Here is a 24,405-nt window from a genome sequence, read left to right as displayed (position 1 = left end):
GAGGAAGCTGTGTAACTAAATCCTTCTGTTTGAAAGTCTTAGTCTGTCTTCCTAACTGTGTCCTCAATGACACAGGAAGCTAAAGTAACTCTCAGCATCTCACTTGCTGGAAAAAAAAAAACCACAATGACATACCTGTCTGGGTATTCCAGTACAGAAGCAATTTCATACCCACTACGCATTTGACTGTCTTAACCACTCTCTGAGGTGCAACCTCCCCTGTCTTTCTCTAATCTCAGTAGTTTTCTTTTACTTTCTTTAACACAGTGTGTTTTTTCCTGCCTCAGATTAGCTTCTAGATGCTCCTGCTTTTTCTGGGATGGGTTGAGGGATGTTAGGTGAATTGTCTGCATGACAACTCATCCAGGAGATAGAACTGGGTCATAAAGATTTTTTGAGACCCAGACAGTGAGTTTCCTGTTGCCCCACATCCTTCTTATTAGGAAACAGTCATGCAGAAAATACTTTTTAAAGAGGAAATTAACACAATAAAGTAAAAAGGTCTTTGAGGTTACACTAACTTCCTGTCCTTGTATTGAGAACGATTGCTCTTCGGTGCTCATTTAGAGACCTTAGATCTTTCTGACAGGAATAACAAGGGCGGAGATCAAACTGGGCCAGTGAGAAGGTAATTCTCACCAGCATCCTTACCTTCTCCTCCAGGCAAGGGAATATACCCACTGATGTGATTCTGAGGGACCCCTGACAAGTGAGCTACTGGGTGATGGTCATCCTTCCACTGAGGTGGGCAGCCAACCCCCGACCTTCCTCTCCACCCCAACTTCCACCATCATCCTGGCTTACTCTCAACTTCAAATGGATGACCTCTCCAATGCGCTTGCCCTCATGGTTCTCTGATCTCTGTACCGCCACAGGCCTTCATATTCACTTACCCCTGTCGTAACTTGGGAGTCTCCTCCTTTGAAACATCGAAAGTTCAACAACTAACCATCAAACCATGACCTCCCATCTTTCCAGCTCTTGCTCTGTCACCCCAGTATACTCATTGGCCTCATGAAAAGTTAAATTTACTTGATTGATTCATTTTCTTCCAATTTCTCAACTATGTGCCACCTTCATTTTGTTCCTGACTTTGCTTAGACCCCATGATCTATGGTGTTCAGCTATCAAGAACACAAGAATCTATGGACTTGAACTGTTCTCTTGCCAATCTCCTCAGCTCTCATAGTCCCTTTCTATCGCTGCCCTCATGGCATGATTCCAGCCTGCTAATCTACAATTTCTCTTCTCAGCTCCTACACTGAGTACTACTTGAGGAAGTCAATACTCCCCTTGGCACGTTGAGCAGGTGAAAATCTCCTATTTCACTTGGACAATTAGTCATTAAGTATGAAACTTACCTAAAACATATACATGCTCACCCATCATTTCAGTCTGATGATGAGATGTCCCTCTTGTTCAGTCAAATGAGTCCAGATAAGATATCCCCTCCCGTGAGTTCACTGAGAATATGTACCATGTTTTATCCCTATTTTATGAATATTAGAACCTGGGGCATAGTAGGTAGTCACTAAGCGTCCTATTGAACGACTCTTCTATATTTTCCTGTAGCTGGTATCACCTTTACTTAGGTCTGTGTACCTTACTGCACTGAGTTCCCTGAGGACAGGAATTGTTTCTTAGTCATCTTTTATCCCTTATACCTGGCAATGTCTGCGACATAGTAGGGATGAGTGAACAAACAAGGTAAGAGGAAGTGAATACCTTAGTGACATAGTCATTTTTGTGCATTTAAATATTATTAGATGTGCTTATAACTGGATGTCTAAGGGAGGAAATTAGTAACATGACAAGTCCAAGTGCACAGTTATGACAGCTCAATGACTTCTAAGTTGCTTTATTACCAAACAAAGATAATTATTGCCATCTCAAATTTAAGTCAATTCATTAAAAAAAAAAAAAACCCTAATTAGATGCTTTTTAGCCTGAGAATGATCTGAGAGCCCCTCATTTTCTTTGGCCCAGGTTCCCCTTAACACCTCTTGCCAGAATTTAAGACTACCACTGTGCACAGATGCAAGTTCTCATTCTGAAGTCTACTCCATCCTCTTCTCTTTGGTTATTTTGTTTAGTTGCTTATACGGTTTTCTTTAGGATACCCTGCTTGGTGTTTTTTTCCCCTTCTTGTTATCATAGCAGAAATCATCAGAGTTGTAACTCCTATTTCCTAGTCCATTATTTCAGTCTATTTATTGCTGGCCATTGCCTGATCATGGTAAAACACACACACACACCCCCCCCAAGTATGAGACAGAGAATAAGATTCTGAAACACAATTGCCTTGTATACAAGCTTTCCAGGCCCTTTCTAGACTTGAATAAGCCCCAGGGAAACCTCCTGACACTACATTTGCTCATCCGAGGTCTTCATGCAGTCAGGAATCTGACTTTTTTTTTTTTTAACTGCAAAAGAATCTCACCATGAACTACTTTACCACAGGCCTCTCAAGAATGTCAGATAAGAACAGAGCGTTCCTTTCCTCTTGTAAAAATCCAAGTTTCTGGCTACTCATAAAATAAGAAACTAGGCTCTTAGCACAAAGGCACTTGATGATTCCCCAACACAGTCCATCCTTGATTATTTAGGATGTAGGTCATGTACTTCTGAGTCTTCTGTAGTTTGTAGTTCTAGGTTGAATTTTCCCTCTTGCCCTGCATAGCTCTAAAATTAGCTCCTCTTATATTGTCTGTGGTAAGGGTTTACAAGCTTTAAAAATATTAACCTAGTAAAATAAATTAGAGAGCAAATATGTTGCCCCTAAATCGTATCAGACACTCAAAACCGAAAGTAAAGTCTTCGGTGCATGGCCCAGATTCCCCTTCAGAACGAAGCTCTCCTCCTCACCTCCAGGGCCGTGGCCTGCTGAGAGCGCTCGGCAGGCAGTCTCTCCCTAGGACTTGCCCTGGAGGGAAAGGAGCTGCTTTGCCAGTGTTATAAGAAGCCCACATTTCAATGACTCTTCAATGTAGGAAGTTGCAAAACTGACCCTTAGTCGCCCTCAGCCCAGCCTCCTCCTACGCACCATTTGGGCAGGCCAGTCCAGTTTCAGAGCTCTCCGCATGACCAGCCGAGACTTCTGTTCCAACTGCTTCCAGTTTAATTTCTCCCTCTGCCCAACGCTGCTTCCTTTACTCCCTTATGGGTGTTATTCCTCAGAATATCTCCAAAAAACCACCTGGATGCAGTTCTCCAGCTCAGGGTCGGTTTCTTGAGGAATCTCACCTCAGGCTATTAATGCCACGACTGAGCCTACAAAGGAGACTCAGGTGACTCTGGAGCTGGGTCACCGACCAGTTGGCTGGGAGGAAGGACCCTGTCACTGGTGATGGGTAGATTATGGGCAGCCCCCAGCCTACTGTAGTGGTGCGACTGTTAAACTCCCACAGGCGGTAAACTGGTATTGGGAGTAGGAACTACCGTAGGCATCATAAAGGTCTGGGAAGAACAGTAATGATAAGAAAAGGAGAATCAGATGACTTATTCCATCAATGCCTTTGAAGGGTAGCAGAATATGCCACTCCGAAATATGATGCAGGAGTTCAGGATATGCTGCCGTAAAATACGACGCTTTAGTATATTGATTATTTTGAGCTACAGGCACTTAAGAAACAGCAAATGCAGGGAGAGGATTTCCCTGAAGTGCCCTTATTTGCCTAAAGATAGATCCTCTAAAAGGGACTCAGCTGTCACAGATCCCCTCCCTGTCTGTTCTCTCTTCCTTGTCACAGGAGAGAACAGAAGGTGACACCGCACCCAAACTTTGTCATCAAATATGACACCTCCCATCTGTTCTTCTAAGGGTTCATTCATCTTTCCTAAAAATCATTTAGTCTTCCCTAAGAGTCCCACATGCCCCTCCCCTTTCCCTATTAAAATGGCTCTGAAGTCTAAATTCTAACTGACCTTGGAAAATTATTCATTTTAACCTGAGTATCTCCCATATATACCATGAGTTATACATGGTAAATTTGTTGTTTTTCTTTTATTAATCTGTCTTTTATTATAGGAGTCTCAGCAAAAATTCAAAATGGTGGAGGAAAAATTATTTTTTTCTACTATACTCACTGGAGAACGATAATGAAAGGCTGAGGGCAATATATCATCAATTTAGGACAAAATATGAAGGTTAGATAGTCTCCTTGGTGGCGATATATATGTCTGCCTCCTGCTATGAAAGGTCAGGAAAACCTGAAGAGTTCATTGTAAGCGTAGTGGCTCTCCGGACAAAGTTGAGTTCTCTGCCCCTACAAGGCAAGTCTATGATGCTAATGTCAGATTCTGATTAGGAAGGAGTGACACCCTGAGATTTGTGATGGGGACATCTGAGTTGATACACTAAAAAAGTCTTAATTCTAGGTTTTTCTGGACAATCTGGTTCTGCATAAATGCCCACTGAAAGTTACCACTCCCTCTTTGCTTGAAAAATAGTTCAAAAGCCTTGTTTTGCAAAGCAACATGCACCTTCCTCTCTTCTGATCTGCCGACATGTTTTCTCTTGGCCACCAGACAACAAAGACTGCAGTCAAGAGACAAGGTAACGTGGTATGGGAAGTGCTGGGCCTGTTAGGGGAGGAAAGGGACTATCCTCGGACTTAGAAAACGTGTGCTGTCAGGAGCTAGGAGGGCTGGATTCTGAGCATGCTGAGTCAAGGGGGAGAGAGTACGAAGTTGCAGAAGGGAGAAATTATTGATTTGGAAATGATACAGGACATAAGATGCTGGCAAGGACCCTGGGAATTGGTGCTAATAAGCTACTTGTTAGCTTGTAGAAACCTGGTAAAAGGGATGGCCCTTCCCAGCTGAGCTAGAAATTCCAAACTGCCATGCAGATAGTGGAAAGAGATCCAAAGGCTTAAAGAAGTGGGCGTGATAGATAGTTTGGCTCATGGGTGGTTAATCTCCACCTTCAAGTACAAGCTCCAAGTGGACCACTGCTTTATTATAGTCCCATTCAGCTGCGGCCCTGAAAGAGGTAAGGAGTGAATATTCACAGGCAGAGCTTCAGGCATGCACCAGGATACCTGATTTATACGGAAGGAGAAATGGCCCCAGTTTAACCTGTACATGGACTTCTAATCAGTGGCATTGGGTGTGGCTGCTTGATCAGAAATTGGAAAGGAGAAAGATGGAAACTTTGGGGGAAAGGAGGCCTGAGGAAGAGGACTAGGATGGGCCTCTGGAAGTGAGCACAGCTCGTGAAGGTCCATGGACTTGAACACCCGCCGTTCCTTTTACCATGAAAGAGGCACTGAAAGCGAGACAGACAGAACGGACTCTGTCTGCTGCTGGCAGACACGTGACAGCCAGCCTCTGCTGTCAGCAACCGCAGTGCTGGCACGAGAGCGGGAACAGAGTATCCATGATGTCAGGGATGGAAACTCTGCCTGGGTCCAGTCAGCATCGCAGGACTCGGTCACTGTGGCTGATCTAGCTACCTACTGCTGCCCGATATCCAACCAGCCAGCAGCAAAGAACAATACAGAGACCTGACAGGGCACCAGTCTTCTAAAGAGACCAAGAAGTCACTTGGTGGCAAGTCAGTTACATCCTGAAAAAGGCAGCCATTTTTCTTTACTGAAATCAGTATATATTCCAGATATGGGTTTGAATTTCCCCCTTGTAGGGCCTCAGCCATCTCCAGTGTTTACAGAACATTGGATCCACAGACTTGGTATTGTACCTGCAGACCAAGGACCACTTTAAAGCAAAAGAGGTTGGCAGTGGACTTAAGACAACAGAATACACTATTCCTACAACAGACCATACCACTCAAAAGGGACTAGATTTATACAGGGCGATGAAACTGCCTTTTGAAAGTATAGCTGAAACCTAAGTTTGGAGATAATACCCTGCAAAGATGGGGTGCCATCCTCAGAATATAGGATACATCCTGAGTTAGTGACCACTATATAGTGCTGTGTCCCCAGGAGACACGATGGGAAAGTTTACTATCACTCCTGACTATGATGTGCCTCTGACTACAATGACAAGCTTTGCAGGTCCAGAGGTTCTGTTCTCAGAAGATGAATGCTTTTACCTGCAGGACTTTAAGATCTTTTTGCTTCTTAATCAACCAGCACTTTAGATTCCATGTGCCAGAGGCCAAGAAAGGAGCCGCCAGTCCTGGGTGAGCTGATGGGACCCTGATGATCAGGAGTAGGTAGCACCGCCACGATGACACAGTTGGGGAGCAGGAATACCTTAGCCAGGTGATCCAGTGGGTGTTTCTTGGTACTCCTTACCAGATGTTGACAGTAAATGGTCAAGTACCAACACCACAGTTTAAGAAGTGCATGGTCATCAGAGGATCAGAACTTTTAGGAATGAAGGCGTGCATTACCTGATTAGACCAGGGAGTGTGCTTTTTGAGACTGAAGACAACCTAGATGGGAATGGAGTAAAGAAAGGAGATGCATATCCCAAGTTGTGTTCCCAAGACCAGCTTCAGTGGTGAGGGCTGTAGCTGCTCCCACCAACCTCCATCCTGTGCATCAGGCCAGAACCCTAGAAAAGATGATTCTAGATGGTGAACTTATATGAACCAAGTGGATCTGAATTTTGCAAGTTCTGGACTCTAGTGCATGCTGTGGTCTGCTGCCCAGATCCCCACGTTAGGACCAAGGCCTCGTTTCCCTAGCTGCTGTGAGTGTGGTTGATATTGGTACACAGCTGAGTCCTTCCCTAGGAATTGCCTCAAGAGATGGGAGCTGCCTTGCCCAATGTTAGGTCTCCTCCCCCATGGCTACCCACCTCTAGGAACTGCTCCTAGAGGGAGGAGGTGGTGGTGGTATAAAATTTGAGGATTCTCTGAAGAGCTATACAAGATTCAGATTGTGGGATTTGCCGAGGCCCTCGTGCGACCTCATTCAACTTCACTCTCTACTCAGCCCTGCTTCTATTATTCCCCACAGATGCTCCTCGCAAGGGGACTCTAATAAAATTCCTGAAGGAAAATCTGCCTCAATTTGTTTCTTGGGGAACCCAACCTAAGACACTAGATTTGTGTTACAAAGTTGTTCAAGAGCTTCTTTAAGGCTCTTGATCTGTGTCACTAGCTGTTTTCCAGTTTATAAGGGCACCGGTAGCATCCAGTCGTTTTTACTCTTTGCATTTCACGTAGTGTTTAAAGTCCCAGGCTTTGTACCGTTTTAAAGATGGTTCTTCTACTATGGGGTGCCAGGGACACACGCCGTGATGCCTCTCTCTCCAGCAAGGCCAGCGTGGATTTTCCTCACACCAGTGCAAGACAGAAAAATGGGTAAGTAGCGCTTATGATATCTCAATTCATTAAAACCATTAAAAATATTTTTACAACTTTTAAACACAGACACTAGTAATTAGACATTCTATGAACTAATGCAGCAATGAAAATGCAAGTCCTCACAGACTGAAGAGCGACAGTGGTGAAGACATGGAAGTGCTTTTTCTTATGATGGTCTGCTTTTCCTTCACTCTGAATATTGGTGTAAACCCTCTGCTAAATTTGTAAACATAAAATTCTTACTACTGGTTTCTTGAACTATGTGGAATATTTGCATGAGGAATAAAACTTTTCAGGAATGCAAAGAGACAGACAAGACACTAAAGAGTGAAGACAGAGCTATAGGTGGCCAAGGCCCAGGGGCAGTCTTAAATACATTGTGCTTCAGCCTAACTAGTTCTCCTTTGTCTAGAGTGAAGATCAGCAGCATACAAAACTCTAAGAAATCCATAAACAGGTTTCTTGCCTCTCTATGTGGGAAGGATGAGTGGACAGGAAAGCACACAAAACACAGCTATCTGGGACATTTTGTACAGATTCCCCCTTTTTTTTTGTTTTGACTATACTTCTATTTAAAAAGGGAGAAAAAATAATAAATAGCTGTATAGTCAGTTTACAGTGTTGTGTCAATTTCTGGTGTACAGCACAATGTTCCAGTCATCCATATACACACATATATTCCTTTTCATGTTCTTTTTCATTATAGGTTACTACAAGATATTGAATATAGTTCCCTGTGCTATACAGAAGAAACATGTTGTTTATTTGTTTTATATATAATAGTATCTACAAATCTTGAACTCCTAGTCTATCCCTTCCCACCTCCTTTCCCCTCTGATAACCATAAGTTTGTTTTCTGTGTCTGTGAGGCATATATCTGGAGGGAACTCTAATTCAAAAAGACACCTGCACCCCAATGTTCATAGCAGCACTATTTACAATAGCCAAGACATGGAAACAATCCAAATGTCCATTGACAGATGACTGGATAAAGAAGTTGTGGTATATTTATGCAATGGAATACTACTAAGCCATAAAAAGAATAAAATAATGCTATTTGCAGCAACATGCATGGACCTGGAGATCATCATATTAAGTGAAGTAAGCCAGGAAAAGACAGAAAAATACCATATGATATCACTTATATGTGGAATCTTCAAAAAAGACACAAATGAACTTATTTATAAAACAGAAACAGATTCATAGACATTTGGTACAGATTTCTGACATCAGCTGTCTGGCAAGGTTTGTCCTGCCCCAGGTTTCCTCTGCCCCAAGGCTCTCAGGTGGGCTTCATGACTAGACTCTGGCTGTACCTTTCTCTACTCTGCAACGTTCATATTCCTCACACACAGAAGAATACAAGGTAACTATCATCAGTGGCCCACAATTCAAAGTAGCCCAGCCTAATTTCCTAAGTTACTTGGAAATAGATCCTCCTTTTCTTTTTGGGCTAAAATTAATTTAAACTTGGTCAAACCATGTCAGGAAAAAATTTTAAAAGTATATAAAGCTCTATTGAGAAATAACTATTGTATATACGAGAGTAGTTGAGCTTTTTTTTTTTTTTTTTTTTTTTTTAAACATTGGGCTCTATAATGTTTCATGGAAATTCTGACACTCATTTTCAGGATGAAAATAAGTGGAGAATTTTGCCGGTCAGGTTTGTTGCTGTCTCCTGGTGCTGGGAACAACTGGAGGTTCCGAGGAAGGTTCGTGCTGTTTCTATATCCATGTTGCTAAGGTGATTTTGTGGGATGAAAACACTGGCAACTGTTAATTTGTTTACAAAGGAATATGAATGAGCTTCACCTCCTACAGTCAGGAACGCTTCAGCTTCTGCCTGACTCTTTGATGCCAACTGTAGGAGGCAAGGTCATTCTCAACCAAACCATGAACCAACTCACAAATTAAGTAAAAACCCCTTCAGTTGTTAAGATACAATTACCCTCAGCAGCCACATATACAATCTGTTAAATAGTCCCAATTAGCTAACTATTTAGAGCGCAAAGTGAAAAACAGAATACGTGTGAAACTAAGTGAAAAAAAAGATCTTGCAATTCCAAACTGAAATGCACCTTGCTTTTCAGAGTAAGCAACTTAACCCCCAGTAAATCAAAATGGTTTAGCAAAACAGTTGGTTAGTTGGCTTTTGTGCGTGTGTGACTGTGTAGAGTAGTCCATTGTCATTTAATCAAATAATCAGTTATTATTTGATACAACTGTGTCCTTTCGCACATCGGCATGGGGCATGGGGCACAGAGGGTGATCATTGTCTGAGTTTACATAAATGATACCAGAGAAACTGAGTAAGGGGCTAGAATCCCAGCAACTGTTTTCCTGTTAAGGGGCTCTGTTTCATTGCTTTGCAGTTTCCCTCAAAGCCTAGGCTTGTCTTTGTTCACGAATGCATCAGAAGCAAGGCTAATCAAGGGTTACTGATTCTGGATTATGAAAAAGCTAGCAGAAAGAATCTTAATATGATGTAAGAAATAAAATTCTTATCGTGATCTAGGAGATTATTAGAAGAGGCAATATAGTGAAGTGGTTATGAATGTAAACTCCAGTGCTTCACTACCTATGTGCACTGCTTTCTACTTCATAATCCAGGGGCAAATGACTTCGTTCTATGTCCTGTTTCATGCTCTGTAAAACACGAACAATGAAAGTAACTACATTATAAATGAACAGATTTAATCTGTAAATGTTAAGTGGGAGAGTAAACATTATGTCAGTATTTTTTTTTAATAATTTCAGACAGTCTTTTTTATTTTTTTAATTGAAGTATAGTCAGTTTACAATGTTGTGTCAATTTCTGGTGTACAGCATAATATTTCAGTCATCCATATATATATTCCTTTTCATATTCTTTTTCACTATAGGTTACTAAAGGATACTGAATATAGTTCTCTGTGCTATATAGTAGGAACTTGTTTATTATTTTTAATATAGATTTAGTAGTTTGAATTCTTCCAGTAGTATATAAATTACCATACACTTTACATTCCAGAACCAGAAAGTCTTTTTTTTTCTCAATATGAGAAAAGAGCATTTTATATGGTTTCAACACTAATTTCTACCAAGACCTTTTGTTCCCAACTCTAACTTCATGCTTTATCTATAGATTGACTCCTCACATTATTTGATTTGCTAGAAGCTGAGCTGTATTACCTACGGTAGATTAAAACCTAGGAAAATCCTAAAAGAGTATGGACACTTTTCATGCCCTTGCATTGAAGCTATTTTAATTGAGGAAGGAAAGGTGGATTTATAGAATCTTAGAGTTGAAAGGAATCTTAAAAGTCAAAACTCCACCCGTTATCGGTATCCGCACTCATTCATATTTATTCTGATTTTTTAGTACATCTTAAGGGCAAGGACTGAACCTTATTTTAATTCTCTGTATCTTGCCATTGCTGTAGTGCCTGCACTGAGGCAATGCCTGTTTGGAATGGAATACATTTATTCCTCCACTAAGCACATGCTGAGTATCTAATAAATGCCAACACTTGGATAAGTTACGGTGCTATAAGGATAAACAGAAGAGCCTCTGCTCTTAAAGAAGCATGTTGTACAAAGTAACGAAGAATTATATAGTAAGCGCTAGACTAGGTGGATGGACAGAGTGTAGCAGCCTGTAAAGAACTGCAGTGCTCTCCTTAAACTCTGGGGAGGGGGAATGGTGCCCTTAGACTCACACGTGCTCTCCAACGGCCTGGTCTGTACCCTGGCAATGGCCATTTCTACAGAACTGCACTGGGTAATCCCTAAGCATAGCTTGGCATGTAATGAGGGACTGAGAGGACTTCTGACAAGTCACCTGTCTTTTGGAGTTTTGAAATGTCCATCTAATGTTGGTAACAAGAGTCAAGGTGTGGGATGGACCAAGAAGGACAGGCTTCCTCACGGTAGGCAGGCTTGAAAGCCTGAGACTGTGGGCCTCGGAGAACTGTCCCTCAGTGTCAGCCTTCACCCCTCCTAAGTGGTCCTTCAAGGGAAGCTTGGTACCAGGAAGCGCACTCCTGAGTGAGGCAGCCCTCTCTATCATTATTTACTTCCTTGTGATTATCAATTATCAGAGCTGATCCTGCCATCTGAACAAGATAAAGGATTAAGCCCTCTGCCATATACCATACATTCAAACAAGACAGGATGTTCCAATTATTATACCCCTTCTTTTCTTAAATCTTCCCAATTCCTTCAAACTTCCCTCTTATCATAATGTCCATAGACTACATCACTCACTTTTCTCTCTCTGAGGCACTCTATTAGTCAGTAATCCTCTTAAAATTAAGGAACTTGAGACTGGACCCTCTGTGGGGCTCCACACAGTACTGAAATAGCTTTGTAGGAGGCCCATGTTTCATCTTACAGAACTGGACACAGTTTGCAGAAAGATCATGGAAGCATTTTGCAAACTGCCAATTCCCTTTACAAATGTACAGCATAACTAATGGGGTGTAGATTTTCTCTGGTGTTCTTTAAATCACATACATCAAAGGAGTTAAATGACTTTGTTCAGAGCCAGTGGTTCAGCAGTACCTGTAATAAGGGAAGGCAACCTTAGTTATTTCTTAATTAAGACTCTTGTAGCATAAGGAGGTGTTGGGAAATTAATTTGACAGCCTAAATTAATGTGCATTACTTTAACAATTATCTCTGATTTATTTTGGAGAAGCTAAGCAAGTATTGATTCATTTCTCCAGCCTTCTATGAGTAATCACATTCAAAGTAAACAACATCAATTATTAAGAATATGCTTTTGCATATGGTAACCAGCTTTTATACTGAAAGAGTAAACGTCAAAATGCATTAGAAGAAAACACTTGAATTGATTTTTTGATAACTTTGAGAAAATCTCACAAAAAGCTAACTTATTTACAGTGCTGTCTTAGTTTCTTTTTACATTGCTTTTCAGGGAACTGCCACCACATTTTAGTGCTAGAGGAAACTCAAGAATCATCTGGCCTAATTCAAATAAATATGTGGAATTAAGAAAAATGTTATAGTTGTGAAAGCTGGATATTTAGTAACCAAATTAATTTCATATCACTGGTAAAAAAATTTTAGCTGGAGCAATTAATACTTAGACATTAATACTTAATATCAAATACATAATAATTAATACTTAGCCATTGTACAATATAATTGTGACTAAATTGTAGTCAAGGACCAATCCTGGCTGACCCTTACTAAGAAGGTGAGAGGACACAGTAGTAGGTTAATGGTCCACTTCCTCTCCAGGTAACGTCCCGATATTTGCAGTTAAGGGTCAGTTCTCTCGGGCACTAAAAACGTGTCAAAATGATTTGTTGATGTAAAATATGGTGGCAGAGTGAGTGATAAATGTGGGATTTTAAATTTCTTTCTGTACTTTTCTGTATCATCTAATTTTTTGTTGCATTGAATATCTATTACTTATAATTTTTATTATTTGAAAAACCACATACATCAATATTTTAGAGAAATATTATTTTCTGTTTCTGATTCTCTGATAGAAAACTAGGAGGATACAAATGACTCCCTATTAAAAGTCTAAGTAGATTACAATTTATCTAAGGATGCTTTTCATTCAGTATTTAACCCTCTGGCCTGGTAAGAGCCGCACTAAAGGTCCCCAGGTGTCAGTACCTATGATGCAACTAGAGCCTTTGCTCTGACTTTTTCCTTCCGAGCCTCGTTTTCCATCTCCATTTGCAAATCAAAGAGGTAGACAGAGAAGGGGCAGCAGGCTGCTTGCAGGTCTGGTGGCTGCTGTGCATGTATCTATATACGGAAACATTTACAACAGTGTTGTGGTGGAATTGTGGCTGATTTAATTATTGGGCTTTATTTTTCTATCTATATATTCTATTTTTTTCCATATGGTAATGTTATTTAACGTAAAAGTCAGTGAAAATTCTGTAAGATATGATTGTGAGCATCCATACTATACATTGCTTATAAATAGCTTTTAAAGTAGCTGATTATTAATTATCTGCAATGTAGGAAGGATGCAAAATTTTGGAAAAGGCTGAGATTAGTGATTTACCTGTGATAGCATAGCAAGGAAATAGAGACTTTTAAGATAATTTTTAAATAAGTATCTTTTCCTGATGTGGTTTTTTTTTTTCTTCTGATCTCTTGTATTTAGCCTTAAAAAGCTGATGCAATTCCATAAGAAACAGGAAGGGAAAGCCTGGAACCACTTAGCATTTAAGAATAAAATGCATTACATAATGGATTCTTTCCCTCAAAACCCAACATTTGCCCATATTTTCCTCTACTTTAATAAACATCCAATGCTAAACTGCTTTGGAAGACTTAATTTGGAATAGTAAGATTGGAGGGATTAAAAACATATTTTGCAAGTGTAGAGTATAAACAGGAACAAAGCCGATATTGGCAAATGCTCAGGGCAGGAAAATGCAGAGGAATGACAATGACTTTTGGAAGAAATGACATCATGTGTCTTGAGGAATATTCCTTACTCTGATTTTGATTTGTAAGCCAATCTAAAAAAAATTTTTAGATAGATAAATTGAGCCTATTTACATTTATCAGTATGACGGGTAAGTTTGGTCTTTTGTAACAGAATTATGTTTATTTACTATGTGACTTTCATTAAGTAGCCTGTATTGTTTGCTTTTCAATTAAACTTCTACTATATTGTAATATTTTTGTGTTTAAGATATATATTTAAAACAATTATTATCTTATTTTGATACTTTTAATACTTTTAGTCCCTTTCGTCCTTGGTTAGATGTCAACTATATTGTCAGCTTTAGATGGTTTCCTTTTATTTCTACCTATTACCTTTGCAGCAGTCAGTGACCATATACTATTTTCTTTTTCTTTCATTTCTCAGTTTTGTGTGTGTGTGTGTTACTTTGACTTTGACAAAGAATATTTACATACTAGGCTTTCTTTCTCATTCTTACCTGTTAGTCTTAGATCTACAATTATGTACAGTTGACGTTTGAACAACAGGTGCTTGAACTGTGGGGGTCCACTTATATGTGGAATTTTTTCCCCACTAAGTATGTACCATAGTACTACACCATCCATGGATGACTGAATCCCCAGATGTGGACCTGCCTACAGAGTGCTGACTGTGAAGTTATATGTGAATAGTCAGTACCCCAAACCTCCATATTGATCAACGGTCAATTGTATATTTAATCCTCAGTACTAGTTCTTTTGCTAGTTCCCTTAATCACTTCTTTGTTAAATGAAGTTCATCTGTTAGTAGATTCCCCAGGAAAGATGGGTCACCACAATATTTGAAGAACAGCTTGGCTGTATATAAAATCCTTTATTTACCCCTCCTTTTTTGAAGTTTATGGGGTGTTGCAGTGCTTTCTTGCTTTGATTGTTGATGACCTTAAGTCTGATGCCAACCTGAATTTCTGTTCTTTCTAAGTGACTTTTTGATTCTGCCTGGAAACACAGAGGGTTCTTATCTTTACTTCTAAAGTTCAATACTCTTACTAGGATATGTCTCACAGTCGACTGTTCTGGATTGATTTTCTGAGATAAAAGATGGATCTATTCAATATTACAGATCCAGGCCTTCCTTTATTTCAGAGAACTTTTCTAAAATTATAGTATTTAATATTATTTCCCTTCCATTGGGAACTGGGGTGCTGGAGGACACAATTAGGAGAGACTTTCACTCTGTTCTTTGTGTTCTGTTCTACATGTTACCTATTCAAAAATAAATAGTTTAGAAAACCAGAATCTTTATTTAGTATACTGAATATGCTAGGCAACGTTTGTCACTCATTGTCAGTAGAAATATGTTGAAATACTCAAGGTGCTGGGATATTCAGAAGATGCTATACAAGCAATTTAATGGAAGTAGATATTTTTAAGGCCATTGTTCAATGCCATATTTCTGAATATTCACAAAAGAAATTAGCTTACTGGCTTAGTATCAAGAAAAAGTTGTGCTTCTTCTGATGGTCTGATTTTATTTTCAACTTTTATATACTAACTGTGCTATCATTTTTTACTCCGGTCTTTGACTTTTTACATTATCATTTTTAATTGCCAATCTGAATTAATTGTATTACTAAGAGTAACACCAAATCTTTGTTCTTAAATAGAACTTAAAATACCTAGAGTCAAATTTGTGATCCATCCAACATTAGTGAACAGGACTTTATTGTATGCATTTAAAAAAATAATTAACTCCATTCTTCTCTGTTTTTATGCCCCTATCCTTGTTTTAAGTTAGTGCTTAGTAGCACATATGACTCCTAGAAAATCTCAATAAATTTAAGCTAGCCATATTTGTTTTTCATATTTTGATACAGCTTTGTATATTTATTTCAGTCATTTTTTAAAAATGTGTGAGGTAGAGAGAGAGAGATGGCATTATTGAGTCATGTAGCTTTTTGAAAAATGAGTATGTTGAAGTGGCCATTTATATATACCAACTGGAACCTAATTACACCACAATTTCTTGTGGTGTGGCTTTCTGCACAGCAAACGTTTGTGTGAGAACAGCAGGCATTTGGAGTTCGGGTAACTTTCTAAAATGTAAGAATATTTTAGTTTTTGTTTTGTGAGTAATCAAAAAAAACAAAACAAAACACCCCAGCCAATGAGTAAGAGGTTCAGAAATATAAATTTTAGCACAACTGTTTTTCCAGGTCTGGATGACTGGTAGTGATTCCCCCAATCTCCACTGCATGCTCTCTCCAGACTGATTTCTTCAGAGTGGAGGTATTCCACTTTTCCTTGGGGGCAGGGAGTACAGTTCAGGGGGAATGTTTTCTTGACTATTGAAATAGAAACCTGGATTCACAGTTGCATTTCTTTACACTTAACAATGAAATATCAGAAAAAGAAAGTAAAGAAACAGCCCCTTTTAAAATCACATCCAAAACAATACAACACTTAGGAATAAATCTGACCATGGAGGTGAAAGACTTATACAACTGCAAAACGTTGATTAAGGAAACTAAAGATGACTTAAAGAAACGGAAGGATATCCCATGCCCTTGGATTGGAAGAATCAATATTGTTAAAATGGCCATACTGCCCAAGGCAAGCTACAGACTTAATGAGATCCTATCAAATTACCGGTGACATTTTTCACAGAACTAGAACAAACAATAATAAAATTTATATGGAATCACAAAAGACCCAGAATTGCCAAAGCAAAACTGAAGAAAAAGAATGAAGCTGGAGGAATAACCCTCCCAGACTTCAGACAATACTACAGAGCTAGAATAATCAAGACAGCATGGTATTGGTACAAAAACAGACAGATGGACCAATGGAACAAAATAGAGCGCCCAGAAATGAACCCACAGACCTATGGTCAATTAATCTTTGACAAAGGAGGCAAGAATATACAGTGGAGAAAAGACAGTCTTTTCAGCAAGTTATGTTGGGAAAACTGGATAGCAGCATGTAAATCAATGAAGTTAGAACGCTCCTTCACATCATACACAAAAATAAACTCAAAATGGCTTAAAGACTTAAATATAAGACAAGGCACTATAAACTTCCTAGAAGAAAGCATAGGTAAAACATCCCCTGACATAAATCTTAGCAATGTTCTCCTAGGGCAGTCTACCCAGGCAATAGAAATAAAAGCAAAAATAAACAAATGGGGCCTAATTAAACTTACGAGTTTTGCACAGCAAAGGAAACCATAAGCAAAACAAGAAGACAACCAATGGAATAGGAGAAAATATTTGCAAATGACGAGACTGACACGGGCTTAATTTCTAGAATATATAAACAGCTCATACAACTTAATAAGAAAAAAACAACCCAATCCAAAAATGGGCAGAAGAATTAAACAATTCTCTAATGAAGACATACAAATGGCCAATAGGCACATGAAAAAATGCTCAATATCGCTAATTATCAGAAATGCAAATCAAAACTACAATGAGGTATCGCCTCACACCAGTCTGTATGGCCATCATTCAAAAGTCCACAAATGATAAATGCTGGAGAGGCTATGGAGAAAAGGGAACCCTCCTACACTGCTGGTGGGAATGCAGTTTGGTGCAGCCATTATGGAAAACAGTAATGGAGATTCCTCAAAAGACTAGGAATAGACTTACCATATGATCCAGCAATCCCATTCCTGGGCATATACTCAAAGGGAACTCTAATTCAAAAAGATACACACACCCCAATGTTCATAGCAGCACTATATGCAACCTAAATATCCATTGACAAATGACTGGATAAAGAAGATGTGGTATATTTATACAATGGAATACTACTCAGCCATAAAAAGAATAAAATAATGCCATTTGCAGCAACATGGAGATCATCATTCTAAGTGAAGTAAGCCAGAAAGAGAAAAAAAAATACATTTGATATCACTCATATTGGAAACAAAAGGATAGTAATGAACTAATCTACAAAACAGAAAGACTCGCAGACATAGTAAAGAATCTTATGGTTATTGGGGGAAAGGGAGTGGGAAGGGATAAATTTGGGAGTTTGAGATTTGCAAATATTAACCACTATATATAAAAATAGATAAAAAACCAAGTTTCTCCTTTATAGCACAGGGAACTATATTCAACATCTTGTAATAACCTTCAATGAAAAAGTATATGAAAATGAATATATATACATACACATACATGACTGGGACATGCTGTACACCAGAAATTGACACATTGTAACTGACTATACTTCAATTAAAAAACAAAAAGAAAGAAAGAAACCTGTATTTAAATTCTAATTTTGTCACTTCCAAGCTTCATGACATTGAAAAATTTACTAAACCCCTTTAAGTTCCACTTTGTTTCATAGAAATGAACATAAGAACATAACACCTACCTACTTGGTGGTTTTGGAGATTAATTGATAATATGTAAAGAATTATTAACATGTTACATATGTGTTGGCTCACTTTTCTGCTCTCTGTGTGCTTCGTTTGGAATAACTCAAAATACCTGGCTCAGCAAACATGAGTTCTTGTGTTACAGCTCTCAAGTTGATCATTACTTAACAAACCTGAAATAAAATCAGCCTTATGGACAGACAGTCCCCAATTCAGAGAGTTCCTTGCACTAATATTTTCCCTGATCTATCCCTCTCAGTAAAAGATAAACCCTACAGGGGAGACTGTGTGACACCAAGCAGTGGCATTTATTATTGTATTCCTGTATCTAATCAGCTGGTTGTAGGAATAAAGCATGTGTGTGTCTGTGCTTTCGTGAGCCTGGAGTACATTAGAGACCCTAACTGAACTAAGGGAAGAAGTCAGGAGTGTCAGAGGGTCTCACGCCGCTCATAGCAAACTGGTTGTTCTATAGTGTCACAGAAACCTCCACCTAAATGGTTTTACATCTGTCTAATCAATTATTGACTGTTTTGTAGCCACGGTTCTAACAGATTACCAGAATTGATTTTAAAAATTTCCTGCTCAATGATACCTTGCTTCAGTGATTACATTTGTGAAAGCTGACCAGTCAGTGACAGCCTCATGCTTTGAAAGTCAGCCAATCTGTGGCCGATTCAAAGCATTGAACACAGTTCTAAAGCTTACATCAAACCCATTCTACTTCTCTAACCAAACAGAATGCACTTTTGTATCCAGCACAAAAGTGCATCCATCATAGCAGATATTCAGTAATTATTTGTGGAGTATTTGTGCCAGTTTCTAAGATTGATGTCACCCTCGTCTTGCCTCTGTGACAAATATGTCTCAAAACAAACTCTTCCTTAAAAACCTTCATACTATCAGCACTGGATTTGCTCAAATAAGTTTGTGTCTGGCTAACATTGCTCTTTCTTAAGAAAATTATAGATTTAGCCCTGGGTTTTGATTCAGACTTTGAGTGGTGGCCTCAAACCTATCTGTTTTGATAGAGGCAGCAAAAAAAAAAAAAGTAGGTTATTTTCAAGCATTTAAGAAACACTGAGATAATCATTAAAAGTTAGCATGCATTTCTCAAGAAAAGTCCAATCAATATATAACTTTACTTAATCTTTGCTGCTTCAGTTAATTCCACAAATATATATTGAATACCTATTATGATGGAGGCACCATTCAAGGAACTGGACAGATACAGACTAATAATACATAGTTCATTCTTCAAAGTCTTAGAAGATAGTGACAGGGACAGATTATACACATAACTGTAGCAAAATACAAGAAAAGAGTGCTGTAATTGGAGTCTATAGGTGTCCTAAGATAATAAAAAGGGAAGATTTGCTATCTTTGTCTATGGTAGTAGCTGGTTTGGGAGTGGAGCCTCAAGTAAATAACATTTGAGTTGCACCTTGAAAAATGTGTAGAAGTTGAGCAACAGCGACAGTAGGGGATACTAAAATAGCACCTTCAAGGACTCAGAGCCATGAGCAAGTGTGGAATATTTAATTAGTGAGTGGAAGGAAGTATAGAATGATGGGTGGACGAGAAGGCTGACAGTGATAAAGCAGGCAAAGATAACAGGGAGCCAGCTTGTAGAGAGCCTTTTGTGAGTACAGAATTGGAGAGGGGCCAGACAGAAAGCCAGGTGTCTATAATTGACAGGGCACCAGTCCCAAATAGTTTAATGAATGCCTGAGTTAAGCACATGGAAGAGGGGATGATGAGCAGGAGAGAACAGTTGGATGGATGATGGTGCAACTACATGAGGCAAGAATTGCTGGAAAGCAATATGAGTGCATGGCAAATAAGGAATTTCATATGCAATGTATTGAATTTGAGATATATTTGAATCACCTGGAGAAGTTATTGAGTGATCAGTTATATAAATCTTCAGCTCAGGGTAGGAACTGGGGATATATTTGTCAGCTGTCGGTGTACTGGTGGGTGGAATCTGATCCTCTAAGAAGTAGTTGCCAAGTTGAGATCAAGTGTGCAAGAGAATTATCGGGGGAAATATTCATGAGGGAGAAGAAGAAAGGCAGGGAAATCCTTTAGACCACAATGCTGGTTTAACACTTGTAATAAGGAGCGAGGGAAGGAAGGAGGTTTGCATGGGAAGAGTCTCAGATGGCAGCACAATCCTAAGAAAGTTTTCTCCAGGCTCAGTGGAGTCCTAGAGCCAAAAGAGCATCCTGAGTCTGCACTAGAATCCAACCAAACTCAATCAAACTCAGTTGACTGGGAGCAGCCAGGGGAAGCACGGCCTTGGTGCCAATGTGGTGGCTGATCTGTAAGGGCAGGAGGTAGGGCTCTTAGTCAACTTTGCTCCTCACAGTAGGAGATTGCAACAGCACATTTTCTCAGCTACCATGGTAGGTGAAAGTAGACTGTCTAGGTGAGTAACATCACTCAAGGAGAGGAATGTGCACGAGAGGAAAAGAAATATGTGGGAAGGTCTCAAAGTACCATCTGCAAGTGATTGTGAAGGAAGATGGATCAATCAAGAATATCTAGAATTGATCAGAGGAGTGAGGGCCAGAGATGAGAAATTCAAGAAAGAGACTGTGGTCAACAGCACTAAATGCTACAGAGATGATAAATGGGCTACAGAGATGATAAATGGAATAAAAGAAGTATAATAAATAGTTGAATTTAAGACCTGGGGGTCACTAAAGACTTTGGGAAGAACAGGTTCAGCAGAGGGATGTGATTATAGCGGATTATGAAACTTCCTGATGAAATCTGCAGTGAAAGAAGGACAGAGACAGATGTAGTAGCTTAAGAAGGACAAAGGAGTGAAGAAGATTTTCTTTAGGATGAGAGGAGACTTAAGCATATTTACTGAGGAAAGAAAAGCAGTCAATGAAGAGGGAGAAATTGATGATGCAGCACCATCTGGAAGAGACATTTGGAGATGAATGCAAGAAGGTTTGAATGTGGTGGGTGAGGATGAGTGTCAATATATATAATGTTGTAGTTGGAGGAGAAAATGTGAATAAATTAATTACCTGGAGTACTCATTTTGTTTTCCAGCAAGCAATACTTTTTTTCTCCTGTGTATAAAAGTGAAAGTTCGAGGAGGAATGCAAAAACATAAAATGATAACCTTAGTGATTGGGAAAGTTATCTTAATAGAGGCAATGAAAGCACTGCCCAACAACACTGTGGACTGAGTTGAGGCTGGAAATGGTAAATATGTGGTAAGTTCAAGCAATCCAGTTATGCAGTGTTTCTCCAGCAGCATTCGGCAGCTTTGAAGTATCTGTTGAGCAAACAGATAGTTGGACTAATCACAGGTTAGGGTCTGGTGACTCAGATGAGCCGGAAAGAGGGGGTTGAGAGACTGGATGATATAGGCAAGAACCCACTGAAATGGTCCAGGCTAAGTAGGGAAGGAAGAAATGAAGCTACTAGTTTGGGAGATCAAAGTAATGCCATAAATGAAACATGATGCTGAATGAATTTTATACTTATGGACAAGATGTGTAAATGATAGTAAGTAGTGGAGTAAGATGAATTAACTGTGTTCTGGATGTAATGTTAAATGCTTGGGTATCAAGCTGAATGGAACCATAAAACTCTATAGTCAGCTCTCCTCAGTTCAAGATTTATGTCTGTGACTTAATGATATGCTTATCAAAATGACAAAGAATCAATATTTAAAATCATATTTTATGATAAAGCCAAACAAAATAAACAGTTTTTTTCTTAGTCTTTTAAGTAGAAAAGAACCAATCTGACTCCATATTAGATCTCTTCCTTCGGCTTCAACCCTGTGCTCAGTTTCCTGGGCTTAGTCGCACTGGTTCTGCACCTTTGTGTAAAAGAATGTTGCCTACAGCCTGAAATATATGGGATATATGGGATACCGAGTTTTGACTCGGTAACAGTCTCCCTCCTCATGGTCAACGGCACTGTCATCCCAAAGTGCTTAATCCAAAAAGATAGGCACCATCTCTAAGTCTTGCTTCTCTCTCTCACACATTCAACCATGGGCCAATTTTGTCAGTTCTACCCTGAAACTATCACAGATTTTCCATAACTTATCTTTTTTACGCTATAACCCTAGTCCAAGCCCCCCTCATCTTTTACCTAAGACACTGCAAAATCCTCCTCATTGCTCTCCACGTCCAGATTTGCTCCCTTAAAGTTTATTCTCCACTGAACAACCAAAACTATTTAAAAGTAGAAGTCAGCTCATGCCATCCCTCTACTCAAATGTCTCATTACACCCTGGAAAATCCCACACCATTACTGTGGTCTACAGTGCCCTCTACAAACAGGTTCTTGGTTGCATTTTCACTTCGTCCCCCGCTACCTTCCTTTTCACTCACCGTTTTTAGTACACTGGCTTCCTTGCTGTTTCATTAACCATTTTTTATTGTTTATGTGTTGAAAGAATACATCCTTAATTATGTTAGGTTATATAAAATAGATTATTAAAACTGACTTGTTTCTTTTTACCTTTTCTATGTGGCTACTAGAAAATTTAAAATTGCATATGTGGCTGATGTTATACCTTTAAGAGACAGCACTGGTTGTTCCCTCTGTGTTGTTACCACGTCAGTGTGTCTTCCCCCAGGTGACTAGTTGGGGACTGGGGCTATTCTGGGGTACCAGGATCAGGAGTGAGGATGTGGTGCAGAGGAGAGTGAGGGCCAAGTGAAACCCTCTAAGCACTTCTGTATCTGTCCATCACTCCATTTGCCTGCTAAGGCCTGCAGAAATAATGACCACGACTTCTTCCTGCCTTTTGAATCTTACGCGGTTTCCTCTTTTGGTTGCTCTAACGCAGAACCACATAAGGAAGGAGACGACGGGAAACAGCTCCCAGATTTACCAATTTGTTGACAGAACAGTTCAACATGGCTTCTAAAGGAGGATTCCCTGGGCTGTCAGGGGTTTGGAAACCATGTCATGGGAAGAACTGTCTTATGGAAGATAATCATTCTGGGGCAAAGGGAGGATTTAAAAGGGGTCTGTTATCAAATATTAGAAACACTGTTGTAAAGAAGAGGAAATTGAAATTGACTTCACAAGTATAAAACTTTCCGATTTTCTCTCCAAACCTCTATGGAAATATATCAATATTTTTACTGCTTAAAAACTTATTCTTACCCATTTTTAGTACTCTTCAAGAATAAACATATGGAAGTTACTGGACTCCAATTTCAATTCCACATAAAAGAGAACTTTCTAACACCTAGAATTGCGAAGGGGTAGAGTAGACTGTGTCTAAGGTGGTCAGCTGTGTGTCCATTGCAGGTATTCAAACAAATTGGATGCCCACTTCTCCAGTGTACCAAAGAAGGGATTCTTGACCCTCTCAAAAGGTTGGATTCGATGACTGCTGAAGTCTTAACTAACTCTAAAATTTTGTTACTCTAAATTTCATTCACTGGTACTCACTCATTTTCAACTACTACTTAGTTAAAATGTGACTTTTCATTTCATTCTAGTCATAGGAAAATCTTTATTTCTTTTCATCTAGAGAGATATCTAGGAATTAAAAGCTCCATTTTTTAATCTATTTACAGCCTTGGTCTCCTGGCAAAATGTTTGCAGTTTTTACATTGAAAGTGCATCTTAATCTTTTCCCAGCTCTCTTTATTCTGATAAACATTTCTTTCATTGATGCTTCATTATTGTTAACTGATGTAAAATATATATCTCCTCCTTTAAGAGTAATGTGTGTTCATTAAACATCACAAAGTATAAAAAAGAAAGTTATCCCAAAGTCCACAATCTAGAAATAAATCCTCCTAAAATGTTAGTGTAATTTTTTCCCATTTATTCAAATATGTATATTATTTGCACAATTGAAATCATCTTATATACACATTACCTAAATAATAATGGCTGTGTAATATTCCATTATATGGACATTACAAAATTTATTTAAATATTTCACTATTGTTGGCTATTTAGGTTGTTTCTAATATCTAATTTTACCACTTAAATGCATAACTATTTCCTTAGTTCATTACCTATCAATCATCATTGACTTGTCTTAGCATCTCTGAATTACTGTTACTTGTCTTCTAATTCTTCACTTACAATGTATATTCCTTTCCAAATCCTCTGTAGCATGGCATAAAATGATTAATTTGTTTAATCTCAGATAACTCTAGACATTTGTATTATGCCTTTATGATATTTAAAAAAAAATAAGTGGTATTCAGTTTCCTTAAAAGTACTGTCAGAGTAGGTACACTGTAATCAGCTATTTATTATGTCTTGACACTCTGCCATGGTCTTTGTAAGGGCAGTATCCTCTAAAGCG

The 24,405-nt window shown here is 39.0% G+C and overlaps 1 long non-coding RNA gene across 1 annotated transcript; it reads left to right on the top strand.

The window, feature by feature from the left end:
• The first annotated feature begins 1,379 nt into the window (after positions 1–1,379).
• Positions 1,380–23,795, top strand: LOC116665692. Its single transcript, XR_004322329.1, has 4 exons — positions 1,380–6,230; positions 7,142–7,279; positions 8,914–8,994; positions 22,918–23,795. It is a non-coding gene; the product is annotated as an uncharacterized LOC116665692 (long non-coding RNA).
• The last annotated feature ends 610 nt before the right edge of the window (positions 23,796–24,405 follow it).

This window comes from Camelus ferus, chromosome 1, assembly GCF_009834535.1.
Source record: "Camelus ferus isolate YT-003-E chromosome 1, BCGSAC_Cfer_1.0, whole genome shotgun sequence".
Lineage (NCBI taxonomy): Eukaryota > Metazoa > Chordata > Mammalia > Artiodactyla > Camelidae > Camelus > Camelus ferus.
Note: the sequence above shows the minus strand (reverse complement) of the source record. Positions and strands in the feature narration are given on the sequence as shown.